This window comes from Notothenia rossii (genome assembly GCF_949606895.1).
Source record: "Notothenia rossii genome assembly, chromosome: 4".
NCBI lineage: Eukaryota > Metazoa > Chordata > Actinopteri > Perciformes > Nototheniidae > Notothenia > Notothenia rossii.
This window is the reverse complement of record NC_136902.1, coordinates 40652336-40669922: the sequence shown is the minus strand read 5'-3', so window position 1 is coordinate 40669922 and position 17587 is coordinate 40652336. Positions and strand designations below refer to the sequence as shown.

Here is a 17587-nt window from a genome sequence, read left to right as displayed (position 1 = left end):
AGCGGAAGTTTAGTAAAATTATTTTTGATGAAATACTCCAAATCTCCACCCTCCATAATTGCACTTGCTTCAGTTGCTATACTTTTTAAGGGCAGTGATGACAGTTACAGTACGAACTGAAGTTGATGCGATTTGATTGGATTGTGAGGCATGACGTGAGCCTCATCTGATTGGTCAATCCCTCAATTTCTCTCTCTCGCAACAGAGAGTGCAATCTACTGTTTCGTCATAACATCTAGAGGGGCGCTGTTTCACTCTTTGTAAAATACTCAATGAGAATGGGGGAGAGATGGGCCGGCAGAATAATTACCGAAACTAAACGAAGTGTTTTTATTTATTTATTAAAATTATAATTACAATCCAAGAAAACAGGGGAAGCCTGACTTTCCTTGGCCTCCAGGAGAAAACGCCACTGAGTTCAAGGGATAATTCTCACCCACCTCTTGCTCTTGCCTGCACTTGTATGTGCCAGTTGAGCTGGTTCTTCCACCAGCTCAACTCTGTCCCTCGTCATGAACGCAGGAGGCTGGCTGTATATCTGAACTCACATATCATCATCTATCATCATCTATCTATATCATCTATCATCATTCTCTTCATCATCTTGCTTGTTCTAAGCTGCTGCTGATAGAGCTTGTAGCAGCGCTGCTGCCAAAAAGGTCTGTCAATTTGCGACATTTATATGCTTCACCTGCGAGTGACTTCACCTTTTTTTCTCTTGCCTTCTCGGCCCCACCTTTTTCTTTTCGTTTTCTTTGATTTTTATCCATGTTTTTTCATTCTCCCTGCCTGCCGCAGCGTCTAATCCCTTCTCTTCGTCCCAATCCCAAACCACTCCCTCGACCCTACCCCTCCGTGACGGAGGCCCAATCCCAAACCACTCCCTCGACCCTACCCCTCCGTGACGGAGTGAACTCCGTCTGTAGCCACACTCGCAGCTCAACGAGGCTCCCTCCTGTCGGATGGAGGGAGTAAATACAGCGGCAAGCTTTGGGACGGACTCCCCTCTCTCCGGCAGAAAACGGAAATGCCGTAACTGTAAATAACAACGGTTTCAAATCAGCATCTCTTAGACAAAAGGTTTAAATTAATAACTCAAATAAAACTCCAAACATCTTTTATTGTGTTTCAAAGCTCTTTTAGTTTTAAACCTGATGTTTATAAGCTTCTTAGTTTTTGCAACGGTCTGTAAATATACACAACTTTATAATAAAATGCACACATTTACCTTTTTCTAGACTAGACACAGGTATGATCCTAAGTTAAAAACATGAGGTTATCATGAGGTTGTTAACATCGTAGTTTATCAGTGGATGTTTGCTGGAACTACTTGTTAACAGCTTGTTTCCTGACGGACACACACAGCGTGACTCCGGTCAGGTAGAGACCGGTCTCAAGTCAGCGCCGCTGCAGACTCGCTGTTTGAGGGCTTGATAGCCCACTCCCCCTCCACACCGCTCCACACTCGTTGCTTTGGAACAGCCCTCAATATGGCGGATCCTCCGCGTGAACGCGCAAACGGAGGGTTAGGGTGTAGGGGTAGGGTGTAGGGGGCGGTTTGGGAATGGGCCGGAGTGAACTCCGCCTGTAACCACACTCGCAACTCAACGAGGCTCCCTCCTGTCAGATGGAGGGAGTAAATACAGCGGTCAAGCTTTGGGACGGCCTCATCTCTCTCCGGCAGAAACAGGAAATGCCGTAACTGTATGTAACAACAGATGCAGACTCGCTGTTTGAGGGCTTGATAGCCCACTCCCCCTCCACACCACTACACACTCGTTGGTTTGGAACAGACCTTAATATGGCGGACCCTCCGCGTCAACGCGCAAACGGAGGGGTAGGGTGTAGGGGTAGGGTGTAGGGGGCGGTTTGGGAATGGGCCTTCCTGTGGCCGGTCTTTTTTCTTCTTCGTGTGTGATTATTTGACAGATAAGAACCACACAACTGCATTAGCGGCCGCTGGCGCCCTCTGTCGGCCGTTAGTGCGACTTAAATGATGATGTTAAACCATTTTTTTTTAAAGGGCCGGCCGTCAACGGCCGGCCCTTTAAATAATAATAATAATAATAATAAGGTACTTAATAATAAGTACCCTGTATCAAGATGGATGCAAAACAAGTAAAATTTGACCTTTTTAGAGAGGTTTAACAAAAAAAAAAACACTTCTGGGGTCATTTGGGTGGATTTGCCATATCCCTGGTCCCCCTTGGTCGATTTTGATGATTGACACCTCTTTTGAACTGTTAGAGCCAATGGAATCGAGGGGAAGTTCCTAAAATCCATCTAAACATTACCATTGGTGAATAGAGTGATGCATGCCCAAAACCGGATGCTGGGATGTAGCTCTCACACACTATGAAATCTCAGTTTTTGACAAATATGGAATGTAACAAGTAAGTAAGTAATCATTTCATAGTGACACAGACACATTGGATTAACCTTCAGCATTGTTTTTTATCGTTTTAATGCCATTGAACACAACTTTTGATCAGAAAACAGCAAAGGTAAGACATATTTGCCGTTTTGGCTCCGTAATACGTTGTGTGTTGTCTGGGTTTGCCTTTGCTGCCCTGAGTTCTGGTCACACAGTGATGATATACCTCTAGAATCTGTGGAATCTCAGCTTTAATCTGATATCTTGTTTGTGCAGATCCGATAAGTAATAGAATATTTCTACCGTGAGTTCTGTGCTAAGTGCGTTATTATTTTCTCGCTCAGTGCTAATTCAGAGGCTTGGCATTACCCTTGTGTTTCGTTTCAGTAAAAATGGTTCATATCATCAGTTAGCTGAGTTTCTTCCCGTTAAGTGGGTATGACACATTAATAGGTTGTTACATTTTAAGAAGCCCTGAGACACAGTTTCGAGAAAAAAAAAGCATAGCCATAGCAGGCGGGGGCTATGGGGCTTAACAGTTTAACAGTTCTATAAATAACATTTTATAAATGAGGCTGAAACTGAAGTATATCCTTCACATATTTCCATCATAAGTCAAAAAGCTGTTAATGGCTCCAACAGTGCAGGATTCTCTTTAAATTATTGAAATATATTCTGACTGTTAAAGTGTATTCATGGGTACCAAGTACGTCATTTCCGGAATGCCTGCCGCCATCTTTGTGACCGACTGATAGTTTGTTTACACTCGTCATGGCAGCAAACACAGCGCATTTAAACGGGAAAGAGAGAGAGAGATATTTGTTAAAGACGGCGATTATTGGATGCGATCCCTATTTGTTACCCCCAACTGTATTTTGTTTATTGAATTCGGCTAAGTGTCTTCCCCAACTAACTTTTTCAGACATATATATTTATCTTGTTCACAATCCATCTCCATTCACCGGAGAGAGCCTGAAGGCTTTTAAGAGCACAGATGCATATCAATACGCCGTTGCCGGGTGGGTGAACGACACCAAGATATGGCATATGGAGAAGACACACCTACATGTGATCACAGCGAAGGTAAGTAATTTAACAACAATCATAAACCGTGTTTATATAGTTGTATTTATGTCTAAAGTGATGATGTTAGCTTGCTAGCCAGTTGCTAGCAAATGGTATTTCTAGCTAACATCATAACTCCAGCTGGCAGCTAGCTATATTGTTTTAAAGCAACATACTCTTCTTTCAATGACAAATTAATTCTTATTTTTTTCTACATAAGCAAGAGGTCCATGTTTATTTCACGATTCTCTGTCACTTGCACTATTGTTATATTTCGCGTTGCTCTATCTTTACTTGTTTTTTTATGTTTTAAGGATATTGTATGTTGTAGCCTGCTTTTGGAGCTGCCTGGGACTTCAGATATTAAATGCCAATCTGCGCTGTAGCTATTTTATTTGACAATAAACCTTTGAATCTTACATTTGTACAAGCTTAGGAGAGTTTAGCTTTTATATGACTAAATTAATGTTCTGCATTTTTCACTTAACAGGTCAATCATTCCAGGCTTTGAACAGCAAACACACATCTCCATGGATTGTGGTGCAGGAGGACGGGAGAGTGGTGATGGCGCAATGTACATGCATGGCAGGGTTAGGAGAGGTTTGTTCCCACGCAGCAGCACTTATGTTTACAGTTTTGGCTGCTGTTGAGAAGAGATAAAACCATGCACAGAGAAGCCATGCACATGGACACAGCCTAGCACTAAAATGGTGAAGTACGATGAGGTGTCTAACATCTTCGCCATTAAAGAACAAGTTCAAACCGAAGACCTGTTTCAGCACATGTGACCATCTGCTGATGATTTCAAGTCATTCTGTGAACAACTCCACCAAAGTGAAGAACAAGAGACAAAGCCCAAGAAAAGTGCTATCCTGTCGGTCATTGAAGGCCATTCCCACAGATATACGCCAAAGACTGTACAACTGGATCTGCCAACACCCCTTACCAGTCTGTATCAAAGCAGCAGACTTGTACTGGATTTGCCTGCACTGCTAGAGGAGGGTGCCCAAGTCTTTGAGGAGCTGAATCTCACACCAGAGCAGGTAAGAAGTAGAAATGGCTTACGGTAAAATAAAAGCGTGTCACAATGCTAAATCCTAAACATCACTATATTCATTAAGAATAACTTCACTGCTTTCTGATAATTACAGCTCTTTTGATAGTTAAATTCTTTTTGAGTGTTTGTTAGTTGAGGAGAAGACCAGGAAACAGAGTAGGTCGAGGGTCTGGTTTGAGCTGAGAGCTACAGTTACTGCGTCATCCTTCCATGAGGCAGCCAAGACAGAGAGCTCTTCGTCTTTGATTAAAAGAGTTTGCTATCCTCGCTCCTCTCAGTTTTCCACTGAAGCGACCAGGTATATATACATTTAGGCAGCAAGACTAAATCATACATTCTTTCCACTACTTCATCATGAATAAATACAATAATTGAGTTACTAGATATTATGAGGGTAAAACAAGATATTAACATTCTAATAACAGTATTTTAGGGACTTTTTAAAGTGATGAGTTTTTTTCCAAAATAACATGTTCTTTTCCTCAGATGGGGTTTACAAAACGAGGATACTGCCAAAAGGTCTTACCTGGTGGCTATGCAAGATCACCATGAAGACATCAATGTTGCAGCATCAGGGCTCATCCTCAACCCAGAGCTGCCATGGATTGGTGCATCCCCAGATGGTGTCGTGACCGGTGCTTTCCATGAGCCTGGCATTTTAGAAATTAAGTGTCCTTTCAGCGCTAAAGACCGCAGTCTACTTGAATGCACCAAAGACTCGTGATTCTGCCTGACTGTCCCTGAGGGAGGTGTGATGAGCCTAAAGCTGAATCACAGCTATATATATCAAGTGCAGGCACAAATGCGTGTCGCAGAGGTAATGTTCTGTGATTTTGTTGTGTGGACACCTCAAGAACTTTTTAAACAGCGCATCATGTTTGATGGCGCATATTTTTATGTTGCACATTCAAAGGTGGTAAACTTCATTAGAACAGGGATACTACCAGAGTTGTTGGGTAAATGGTTTACTGTGCCACGCTTCTCCCCAACTGCAACCTCTGACAAAACATCTGAGGGACATTAAGAAGCTGACAATAAATAAGCTCTTCTTGTCAGACACTGGTCTTTTTCTTTTGTCTTCATGGTCAGGTTTTTGTTTACCCATTAAGCTTACTCATACACTGTAGATTGTGCAATAAATAACTGTATCTAATACTTGCAGATGCATTGTAGTATAAGTAGGAGTATTTAAAAAACCTCAAGGAACAAATACTTGGAAAAAGTGATGTTTATTAGTTAAAAACTGGACATTTGAATGTATTAATTGTAAAGATAATAGAGAGAAGATCAAACATACATAGAAAAGGGAATACACAATGAGCATTTTGTTTCATTTAGCTGACGCTTTTATCAAAAGCGACTTACAAATAGTATCTATCTATTCTGTGGGTACCACAGATGGGCAGACATTACAAAGAGCAAAGCAAACTGTTACCATTTTGTCAAGGGAAGCAGGTTTTCCTTGAGTGGCTGCTTGGCAAAGACACAGCGGGATGGTGCTCTGAAGGATGGTGTATTTGTTCCTGACCAGGCCAATGACTCTTTCCACATGGATCCTGACGGCAGCGAGTCCCCTTGTGGATTCAAGTTCCAGTGGATGCAGTTGCTGCTTTCCTTTGGTGAATGCTGGTATTTTCAACTGTGCATTATACAATCCCACAGTGTCTTTCACATTGAAGCCTCTATCAGCAAGAACAACATCTCCTGGTGATAATTTCTCAAGATATGAGCAGTTTTCTGTAATGTACTTGTCGCTTGTACGTCCCCCCCAGCCCTTTGACACAAAGGATGTAACACCCTCTGGTGTTATAGAAATTAGATATTTTTCAGTGTTGTGGTGCCTGTAATAGGAGTATGTTTGTGCACGTGCCATTCAATTCTTTGGCTTCTCTACAAAAATTTCAAAACAGTCAATGATGGAAGTGCAGTTGCTAAAATTATCCCTGAAACACATGGACAGACTAACCTGAATTTGATCTTTTGAGGGCCAAAATATAAGTGGTGACAGTCTGACATACATGACATCTAAAGTATTGTTGAACATTCTGACAACACTGCTCTTAGACATATGAAAAAGATAAACAAAAAAATATAAAGGTAAGTTAAGCCTCATTTTCATCAGTGTTAATAAAAAGCTATGAAAGGGAGTCAGTCTTGGACAGACAGGAAGCCAAAAACAACCATCATTTTAGCATAGCTTGGTAGGCCTGTTAGTTCCTGTACCATCTCATCATTTCCTTTGAAGGCTTCTTCATTGAAAGACAGCACATTAACTTTGTCCTTAAGACAATTAACCTCAGCTCTTAATCGTGCAAACTCGTTTGTCAATGCCTTGACTGTAGCTTGGCAGGCTGAATTTGAGCATGGTTCCACAATACCTGAGCTAAGAATGGCTTGTGTCACGATTCTCATGTTATGTCACGTTTATAGTTTTGTAGGTTTGGGTGTTTTTGCTGTTTTCCATGTCATGTTTTCCTTTGGGTTATTGTCTGGTCCTTTTCCCTGTGTTTTTCCTCTTGTCAGTAGTTTCCCTGGTGTGTCTAATTGTCTGATTATGTTCACCTGGGCCCCTGTGTTTTCTCCTCCCTCCTCACCTGTGTCTTGTTGTGTGATTGGTCTTGTGTGTATTTAAGTTCTGGGTTTTCTGTCTGTCTTGGTCGGTTCGTCTTGTTCCATGACTAGTTCTGCGGTGAGTGTTCTGTTTTGTCATTGTACATATATATCATAGCCTTGAAATAAAGGAAGTTTCAGTTTATATCTGCATTTGGGTCCTGCTTGTTTCACAAACCGTGACAGTACGAACCGACCAAGACAGACAGAAAACCCAGAACTTAAATACACACAAGACCAATCACACAACAAGACACAGGTGAGGAGGGAGGAGAAAACACAGGGGCCCAGGTGAACATAATCAGACAATTAGACACACCAGGGAAACTACTGACAAGAGGAAAAACACAGGGAAAAGGACCAGACAATAACCCAAAGGAAAACATGACATGGAAAACAGCAAAAACACCCAAACCTACAAAACTATAAACGTGACATAACATGAGAATCGTGACAGCTTGAGAGTAACTGTGGTCATCTTTCACACATTCTACCTGTTCAACTAAGGTGATGTCAAGCCCAGTGGCATCACTGGTGCTGGAAGGTGCCACAGTCTCATGGTCACTATCAGAAACCAAAGTCTCAGTCCGTTTCCTTTTCATCTGCTGAGTATGCTCAAATCTGCTGGTGGCATAGATGCTTCACTGCCGCTGTCCAGCTGACGTGTGCGCAAACAGGCTGGGGATGTAGTCAGGACTCATGGGGTTGTCATTTTTTCTTCCTCAGCAGACAGAGGCAAACATGGTAGAATATTAATGTGTGTATAAGGCCTCCTAATAAGATAATGATAAGTATTATGATCCAACTTAGGTAAAAGTAGCAATAATACATGTAATATAAATACACAAGTAATTTAAGGCATGCATTCAATAATATTGAGAACGGCAATTTCTTTCTCAGTTTTCTGCCAGAAATGTGTCTTTTATTCAAATGCAGTCGGTTTCAATTGTAAAGGAACACAGAGCAAAACTAATGCAGTCCTTTCAAAACTGGGAATATTGAGTGCTATGTTACCATTACACTGCTAACGGTAATTATTATTCGGCAACTGAATTATCTATGTTGAAGTATTTAGAAAACTTATTTCTGACAAAAGAAGCTAAAAGATAACAATAAGTGAAGAACTTACCGGAAACTAAGTGTTGACTACACAATCTGGAGTTAGATGTCGGCTGCTAGTGATCCCTTCTGATGGCAGCCAGCCATTTATTACGACGGTCTAAGTCTTTGTGGATCGATACAAACTGTAGTCCGGGGTTCCTCTGGCGACTATTGTCACAGCCCACAGCACAACAAATCCCAGGCATATCCACAAACTTTATTATTCACGATGTGTCTTTCTCTGTTGCTTCCTCCGTGTTCTCTGTTGTTGTAATGACTTGCTGTGACCGGACACCAAAATGGTGGCGCTAGAATACAGTGACGTCACGTGGTACCCATGAATTGTAGAGGCCGCAGCAGTGCATGGTGCCTCAGTGAGGAATGAGAGCAGGGCTGAATCTCTGTGACCATCCATCCTCCAAAACTGCTGTTAGTCAGTGGGAGACGATCAGCAGACACACTGGTCAGAGAGGAGGCTGCCTGCTGGGCTATGAGTCACATCAATCTGGACCGCAGCGAGGCTCCTTCACTCTGAGGTGGAACAGAATGAGGATCCAGACTGCATGATGACAAAATATCCCGTCACAGCCGGTATGCCAGGCATGTCTCGATGAATCACACAGACACACACTCATGCTTGGCTATACTGATTGCGCTGAAGCTCGATCAAGCTTTCTTCTCATGTTCAGTTTGACCGTTTCCATGCCAAAGAAATTCTACAAAATAACAACATTGTTGTTCCAGAAATATTCCTGAAAGAAAACCCTCTGAAACAGCATCTACATCCTTTAGCACTGAACAAATCATTACCCCTTCAAGAACACTTAGAATGAATACTTTAAATGAATCACACACACAATGTTCTGCTGCTCCAAATACTCACAAGGGCACCATATGTGGATCCGCGCCAGAAAATAGTTCCCAACTAATTCCCTCCTTTTTGAGTTAATTTTAATTTAGAAAAATAACACAGCTGTTTATGCACATTTCCTTTAAAAATTGCTTTTACAAACATGTATTTGATAGTTGTTTTTGTATTCTTACCTTTACATCCTAAAAAAGGTTGTTTGTACAGAAAAAATACATTGCAATTACTAATCAACACATCATCATTGGTTTTTCACCAAATATATCTTGCATTATATTTGATCAACAGTGTAGCTGGGTGTCACTAGTACTTGTTTACATTTTTCCAAACTTAATTAGAGAAAGAAACATATCTTTATTTATGCTCTTGTTACAGTCAAATTAAACAGTTGACTTTAAATGTGTTTTAGGTGTCCTGATATATAACTGCCAGCTCACCATAAATAACTGGTGGAGCTAGTTTTAAATGCTTTATCATGCAACTGCACCCAGTCTCGTAAAGTAAACTTAACTTTGACAGAAAAACAGTCAGTGAGCCAGACAGCCCCGTCAACTGCTCCCAGCATGCAGCAGGTGAAGGGCACGTTTCTCCTGTCCCAGGTTCTCAGCACATTAATAAGTTATTGTGAAGCTGGTTGGCTCGGCTGCTGATGCTTTCCCTTCTGTCCTCCTGTGAGGGCAGTGCCATTATGAGTTATTTTTCTGCAGCTTGGCACAGCATGACACGCTCACCTCCCCAGATGGTCCTCACGGTGATTCATTCAGTCGCCTTGTCTGTTGCTGGGCAGCATCTACGGGCCAATGAAACATCACACACACTTCGGAGCTTAATTTCACGTGGAGAAAAACCAGCTGCCACCAACACAAATGATTTCCCCCCCTCCCGAGGACTCTTATGAATTAATTTCTAACGTCTGCCAGTCAGAGCTGTGGCGCCGGAGAGGTGGGCTGGGGGCATGGGACTAATGATCACATGAACATTTTCCTCCAATTGATGTCGTTATGACTTTTTATTACACAGCTTAGTTGAATAATCGATTCTGATTTGTCAATTTGGATAATCCAGAGGTCTGCTAAAAAATTTTTGTAATTGTTCCTTCAGATCGCTGCTAAGGAGAACAGACTGTTGCTAAGGGAGATCCAGGGACTATGTTTAGCCATACCAATACTCGTGAAGAAATCCAGTCAATTTAACATGAGCTTTGGAAAACAAATATTCATTTTCATCCATGAGAAAAAACTGTGGAATACTTTTAGAATATTCATTTTTATATTTGTGTAGAACACTTTACGATGGTTAAACTGTCCCCAGTTAAGAAAAGAACAAGAGAAGGCAGGAAGTAAACACTAACAGGAACAGCAGAAGAAGACAGACAGGAAGTAAACACTAAAGGGAACAGCAGAAGAAGACAGACAACAAGTAAACACTAAAGGGAACAGCAGAAGAAGACAGACAGGAAGTAAACACTAACAGGAACACTGTGGACGTTTCTCAATGTCGAGTAAACCTGCTGCAGAGCCACTATTTCAAGTATACTACGTCATCGAGTGGTGCCGAAGGACTGTTTAAATGCATGTTAAATGCCCAGCATTCCGCGCCACTCGATGACGTAGTATACTTGAAATAGTGGCTCTGCAGCAGGTGTACTCGACATTGAGAAACGGCCAGTATGCGCTCTGCAGTGTTTAAAGACTGGTTAATGGAAAATTAAATGTGAACAGACTTGGACAGTTACAGAAAACCTCCATCAGTGCTGCCGTGACTTTAAGTTACGGTGCTGTTTCTGTAGTTCCTGCCGTTGATACGCAGTGGAACGGAGTACTATTTCTTAGCAGAAGCAAAACAACACATTTTAAATAAATAACCTAATTTTTAATCAATATAATGAGTCAAGTTGTTGGCTTAGTATGTAACATTGTGATTCTGCTCACCCTGGTGGTGTGCTTTTTTCATTAATGACCGCCTCGCTGCACATTATCTCTTAAATATTTAATGTATTTTGATATTATTATATTAACATACCAAAACACAGACCTACATAAACTCGACCGCAATACTGATGTGTCGAAGAAGTAGTTTGGATACGTAACAGTATTTAGCAGGACAGATGTGGTTAAATAAAGGCCAAAATAATCACCCTGATCTAATGGTAGGCTTCATAGGAGCAAACAAATGACTGCAGGTCATAAGCAAACACACTGAACCTCTGCACTGATGAGATAATGACTCACTTTTCACTAAAACCTTGAGGGTATTGATTCTCTCAGGATGATTTTAGCAGATATCTCAAGCCTTCGCAGGCTGGCACTCCTACATGCTTCTGTGATTAGCACATGTGCTGTCGCCATGGAGAAGCTATAAACTTTGGCTGGACTGGATTATGTTCCACCTGGTCGTGTTGAATTGACTCCTAACACATAATATGCACATTATCGTTCCTGGAATCATTTCAGAAAAGAAGATCTCCAGTCTTGTGACTCAATAAATTAGTCACCTCTGAATAGATGCACTTTCTACTACTCATGTTCCATCTTTGAAAATAAAAATGTGTCAAAAGAATACAAAAATGTATGAAAATAAGGAACGCCGCCCCGGATTCTTTTGATTATACAACTTTTGGAGAAAGTAATAACCAGTTTTCCAAATGATGGTGCCAGATTGATTTTATGTTCATACCAAGAACATTTGTGTCTGATAAGTTGAGTAAGAAAACGTTGTCCCTGGTGTTCTGAAGGCATTGTAAACGGGCTGCCATGTTGGAATGACCATAAATCAATCTGTCGTTTAATAAGCTCTTAGATAACTCTTACATTCCCAGGTGCAGAATAGATAGATGGGCAACGTAAACTCACTGGCTAATAAAACAGACACACTAACGGCATTCAGAGGTGCAGGAATCCACCCTAAAACCCAGATATGAGTCCGAATTTGACCATGACCGGTTACCTCGTCTTGAAGTCAACTGTAATTTTTACATGTGTTTTAGACGCCTAAAATAAGGTCTGTGTTCAACAGAAGCGAAGAGATATTCACGTTTTGTTCTATAACATAAGATACATCACTAAACACCCCACTGGTGAAAGTATCTATCAGTACTAAAAACGGCGGTTCGTAACAAGTGACTCATAAACTATAAAAAGCATCATGATGACACTAGTAAGCCTTACCTTAGCAGGGTTAATGTGCAGCCATGCGACCGTGATTACGTTTTTTTTTTTATTGTGCAGGCTACAGACACAAAACATGTACATAACAATAACAAAATAGGAGACATTCCTATCTCAGACACAAACAAAACAGTCAGTAGGTCACTTCAACATTTCATAAACAAAAAAATAGGTTGATTCCTTGCTTCACGAGAGATGGCAGACGTCACTTATTGTGTCAAAGCATTAGCTTTAGAATACACTGCCAAAATTGGCAGCAGCTACACGTCACACTATCTCAATGAGCTAAGACAACTAGCAAAACATAGTGGAAAACCCTTTGAAGAAGTGTTAAAGGACATGATGAGTCAAATTGGGGAGGAACTGGAAGAGAACTTTGAAGAGGACCCATCCGTTAAGATCCAACTTCCAACACCTCCAACAAACCCTATTCACCTACCTAGTAGAATAACCTTCTCTCTTTCAGGAACTGAATTAAATCCACCTGAAATTCAAAGAGTTGTGGTTGAACACATAGTGAGAAATGAAGACATAAGCTCACATTCATTCTCTCCGCTTGGACTTCGTACCTTCTCTGGGAAATTCCCTAAACCCAGTAATGAAGCAGATTATGAAACTTGGCGCTCTCAAATTGAACTACTGAGGGCTGATCCTAGTCTGTCTGCCTTGCACGTCACCAGACGAGTTCTTGAGAGCTTGTTGTCTCCTGCAGCTGATGTGGTCAAAGGTCTGCGTCCTGATGCCTTACCCACCATCTACTTACAGGATCTTGACTCAGCCTTTGCCACTGTCCAAGATGGAGAGGAGCTCTTTGCTCAATTCTTGAACACACTCCAAGACCCTGGTGAAAGGCCGTCTGCTTACCTTCAGGGATTGCAGCTTACCTTGAATTCTGTCGTCAAAAGAGGAGGCATTTTGACAAGTGAAATAGAAAAGCATCTCATTAAACAATTCTGCCGTGGATGCTGGGATAACACAGTCATAACAAACTTACAACTTGAACAGAAAAAAAACAATCCTCCTTCCTTTTCAGAGATTTTGCTCTTGTTACGCACAGAAGAAGACAAACAACTATCCAAGGAGAGCCGCATGAAATAACACATCAGTTCGTCCGGACAACGAGTAAAAGTGAGTTCACAAAGCACTTGCGCTTGTGAGTCACATTCAAAGCATGACTTCAAGGCAATCGAGGATCTCAGTACGCAGATGAATAAACTGCAGAGCCAGCTCACAACTTTGATTTCTCAAGCACAATCAAGACCTGAACCAAGTGGTTTCAACACCAGACCTGCGAGAACTGCGATGACACAACACTCAAACAAGCCTAAACCTTGGTACTGCTTTAGGTGTGGAGAAGATGGTCACGTTCCTACTAGGGCTGCAACTAACGATTATTTTGGTAGTCGACTAATCGGTCGATTATTTTTTCGATTAGTCGACTAATCTAACGATTATTTCTGTCACACCCTCGATCTCTGCTTCCTGTGGGCACGGCTCCTTTTCCGGGCTCCAGTGCATGTTTTACCTCAAGTCTGCACACCTGTGAATGTCACCCTGTTGTCCAGTCCCTCTGCCTTAACATAACATGAACATAATTTATTCTTGTCATTTCGCAGACCCTTGTTAATTATTATTTTAAGTTTGGAATTAATTACAGCGTCCATAAAGCTCTAGTGTGCTCTACTACGCTGTAAGCTTGGCGCTGTTTAGCAGCTCGTTGGTGGACACGCAGCCTCAACATAACTGAAATAGCGTTTGCTTAGCAAGCATTAACCATGAGACGTTCTGTTTTCCAACATGTAAGCTAACGTAAACATGACTATGGCTAACTTGCTCAAACTTACCCATGATCCAAAGTAGCAGTCCTCACGGTTCCAGGGTGCTTGCGTTTTAAATGCTCGTGCATCACTGTAGTGCTGCCGTGGAATGCCAATTCCCCTTTACAAATTCTGCATTTCACTGACTTCTTTGGCTTGTCGTCTGTGAAATACTCCCACACTTTCGAAACTCTCGGTCTCGCTTTTTTGAGCTCTTCATCACCCTCATTCTCTCTCCTTTCCGCCATCGTTCGTATTCTTTCTTCTTTGTTGTTAGTACAGAATGCAGTCATGGCAGACAATGGAGAGTATACTGCCCCCAGCACTTCCTGTAGTGCATTGCAGTTACAAATGAACATTTGCGCAGTTTTGAATTAACGTTACCGGCTCTCTGATTGTTTTTATACGACGCGTCGACACTAAAATTCCGCGTCGACGAATTTTTATGATCGACGTCGTCGATTATGTCGACTAATCGTTGCAGCCCTAGTTCCTACATTATGTAGTAATACACCCAATCCAAATCTGGTCATTGCAAAACGTAAGCAGTTGCAACAAAAGCAACAGATGTGGGACTGAAAGAACACATCTTCCAATCCATCAAACTAAATGCAGCCCTTGAGGAAGGACAGACGAGGGCTGCAGCGGATGAATGTCCTGTAAACTGCACTCTCCTGGCTGAAATCCTACCTCACCGAAAGACATCAGTTTATCAACATCAACAACTGCACCTCCTCCACTGCTCCTCTGTCCCAAGGCGTCCCCGAGAGTTCGGTGCTTGGCCCCCTCCTCTTCATCCTTTACATGCTCCCCCTTGGCAAAATAATTAGTCGCCACAACCTTCAATTTCACTGCTACGCCGATGACATCCAACTTTATATCTCAACAAAAACCATCACCCCCACAACACACTCCACTCTCACCAACTGTCTCTCAGAAATAAAAGCATAGATGCAAACAAACTATCTCCAACTGAACAGTGCCAAATCAGACATCATCATCATCGCCCCCCCATCCCGTATCCCAGAATTTCAACTTCACCATTGACAGCCACACTCTATCTCCCCCCCTCACATCTGCAACCTCGGAGTCATTTTCGACAGTCAGCTCAAATTCAACCACCACATAAATCACATCACCAGGACCGCCTTTTTCCACCTCAAAAACATTGCCCGTCTCCGCCCATCACTCTCCTCCTCTGCTGCTGAAACCCTGATTCATGCATTCATCACATCACGACTCGACTACTGCAATAGCATCCTCTATGCCCTATGGCATACCATCCAACCTCCTCAATAAACTCCAACATATCCAGAAATCTGCTGCCCGCCTCCACACCCATACCCGCTCCCGAGACCACATCACTCCCATCCTCCAGAACCTCCACTGGCTCCCCGTCCGTCAAAGAATCCACTTCAAAGTCCTCCTCATTACTTACAAAGCCCTCAACAACCAGGCCCCCCCCTACCTCACAGACCTGCTGCACCACCACACCCCTTCCCGCTGCCTCCGCTCATCAGAAGCCAACCTCCTATCCATCCCCACGCGCACCAATCACCGGACCTGGGTGGACAGAGCCTTCTCCGTCGCTGCCCCCTCCCTCTGGAACTCACTCCCACAACCCATCAGAGACTGCACCGACCTCACCACCTTCAAAAAACTCACAAAAACTCACCTCTTCAATCTGGCTTTTCATGTGTGATTGTTTTTGTATTATTTGACTTTAACTTTAACTATATATGTATTTGTTGTTCCTTTCTTCTCTTTTCTTTTCTCTCCACTATTATCTGTAAAGCGTCTTTGAGCACCTGTAAAAGCGCTAACAAATTAAATCTATTATTATTATTATTATTATTAAACTGGTCTCCTCCATATCCATACCAGTTACCAAAAGGACTTGTTGGCACTAAGAGCACAGCACAAGTGAGCATAAAATAAACACAATTTAATTGTCTGTTGAACACAGGTTCACAGGTGACTACAGTTCCCCATTCTTTCTACTGTAAGCATCTATCCGATCAAGAAATCAAACCTTTAATGGATATTCTTGAAGTTGAAGGAGCCAATGGTCAAACTGTGCCATACATGGGCTACATTGGGCTTGACCTTACTTTTCCTGTTGACTTTGTTGGTGAACCAGTTGAAGTACACACTCTTGCCTTGGTGGTGCCTGATGTTAAAGATTCTCTGTCGTTTGTGCTTGTTGGAACTAACACATTGGATGTCCTTTACGAAAAATACTTGGATCACAACGTGCCAGAAAATCCTCGTCTTCCTTATGGATACCGAGCTGTGTTGAAAATCCTGGAACTAAGGCACAAGCAGTCAATAAATGGTTATCATGGCATTATCCGAATGCATGGAAAGAACCCACAAACTATTCCAGAAGGAGGAACTATTGTCCTGGAAGGAGTTGTCGCTTCACAGTTTTTGCAGTCGGAGAAATCTGTCCTTGTTGAGCATCCGTCTTCTTTCTCTTTGCCTGGCGGCTTGATGGTTAAATCCTGTCTAGTTGACATTCCCAGACATCAGCCATGCCAGTTGCCAGTAGTCATTACGAATGAATCCGATCACGATATTGTCATCCCTGCGAGATCTGTGGTTGCAGAAGTAAGTGCTATTCAGACAATCTTAAAGGAGCACAGCGTTTCTGATCCAATTCAAGCCTCTTCATCAGACGTTGGACTCTCAAAACTTCAGAGTTTCGACTTTGGTGACTCCCCACTATCACTTGAATGGAAAAATCGCATTACGGAAAAGCTCAATAGCATCCCACAAGTCTTTGCAAAACATGATCTTGATTTTGGCAGAACTGATAAAGTTACTCATCACATCAAACTTTCAGAAGAAACCTCATTCAAGCACAGAGCAAGACCAATCCATCCTCAAGACATCGACGCTGTACGGAAACATCTTCAGGAACTCCTTGAATCAGGAGTAATCCGGGAATCTGAATCTTTCTTCTCATCACCCATTGTGGTGGTTAGGAAAAAGAACGGCAGTGTTCGACTCTGTATTGATTACAGAAAACTAAATCTACAAACAATAAAAGATGCTTATGCTCTGCCAAAGCTTGAAGACACATTCACAGCACTCTCTGGTTCTAAGTGGTTCTCAGTACTCGATCTGAAAAGTGGATATTATCAAATCGAAATGGACGAAGCAGATACATCGAAAACTGCCTTTGTGTGTCCCTTAGGATTTCGGGAGTTTAATCGCATGCCCCAAGGAGTTACGAATGCACCGAGCACTTTCCAGCGCGAAATGTATGGGAGACATGAATTTGAAAGAGGTCCTCGTCTTCATCGATGACATCATTGTGTTTTCCCCAACATTAGAGGAGCATGAAGCCAGCCTGATGAAAGTGTTGAATCGGCTAAAAGAGTTTGGTCTGAAACTGTCCCTTGAAAAGTGTATGTTTTTTCGGCATCCGTCCGCTACTTGGGACATGTTGTTTCCAGTAATGGCGTAGAAACTGACCCAGAAAAAGTCGCAACACTCACAACCTGGCCAGGACCCAAAAACTTA

The 17587-nt window shown here is 42.2% G+C and overlaps 1 long non-coding RNA gene across 1 annotated transcript; it reads left to right on the top strand.

Annotated features, from left to right (window-relative positions):
* Window positions 1-3097: 3097 nt before the first annotated feature.
* Window positions 3098-5378, top strand: LOC307035139. Its single transcript, XR_013807031.1, has 3 exons — window positions 3098-3457; window positions 3930-4482; window positions 4983-5378. It is a non-coding gene; the product is annotated as an uncharacterized lncRNA (long non-coding RNA).
* The last annotated feature ends 12209 nt before the right edge of the window (window positions 5379-17587 follow it).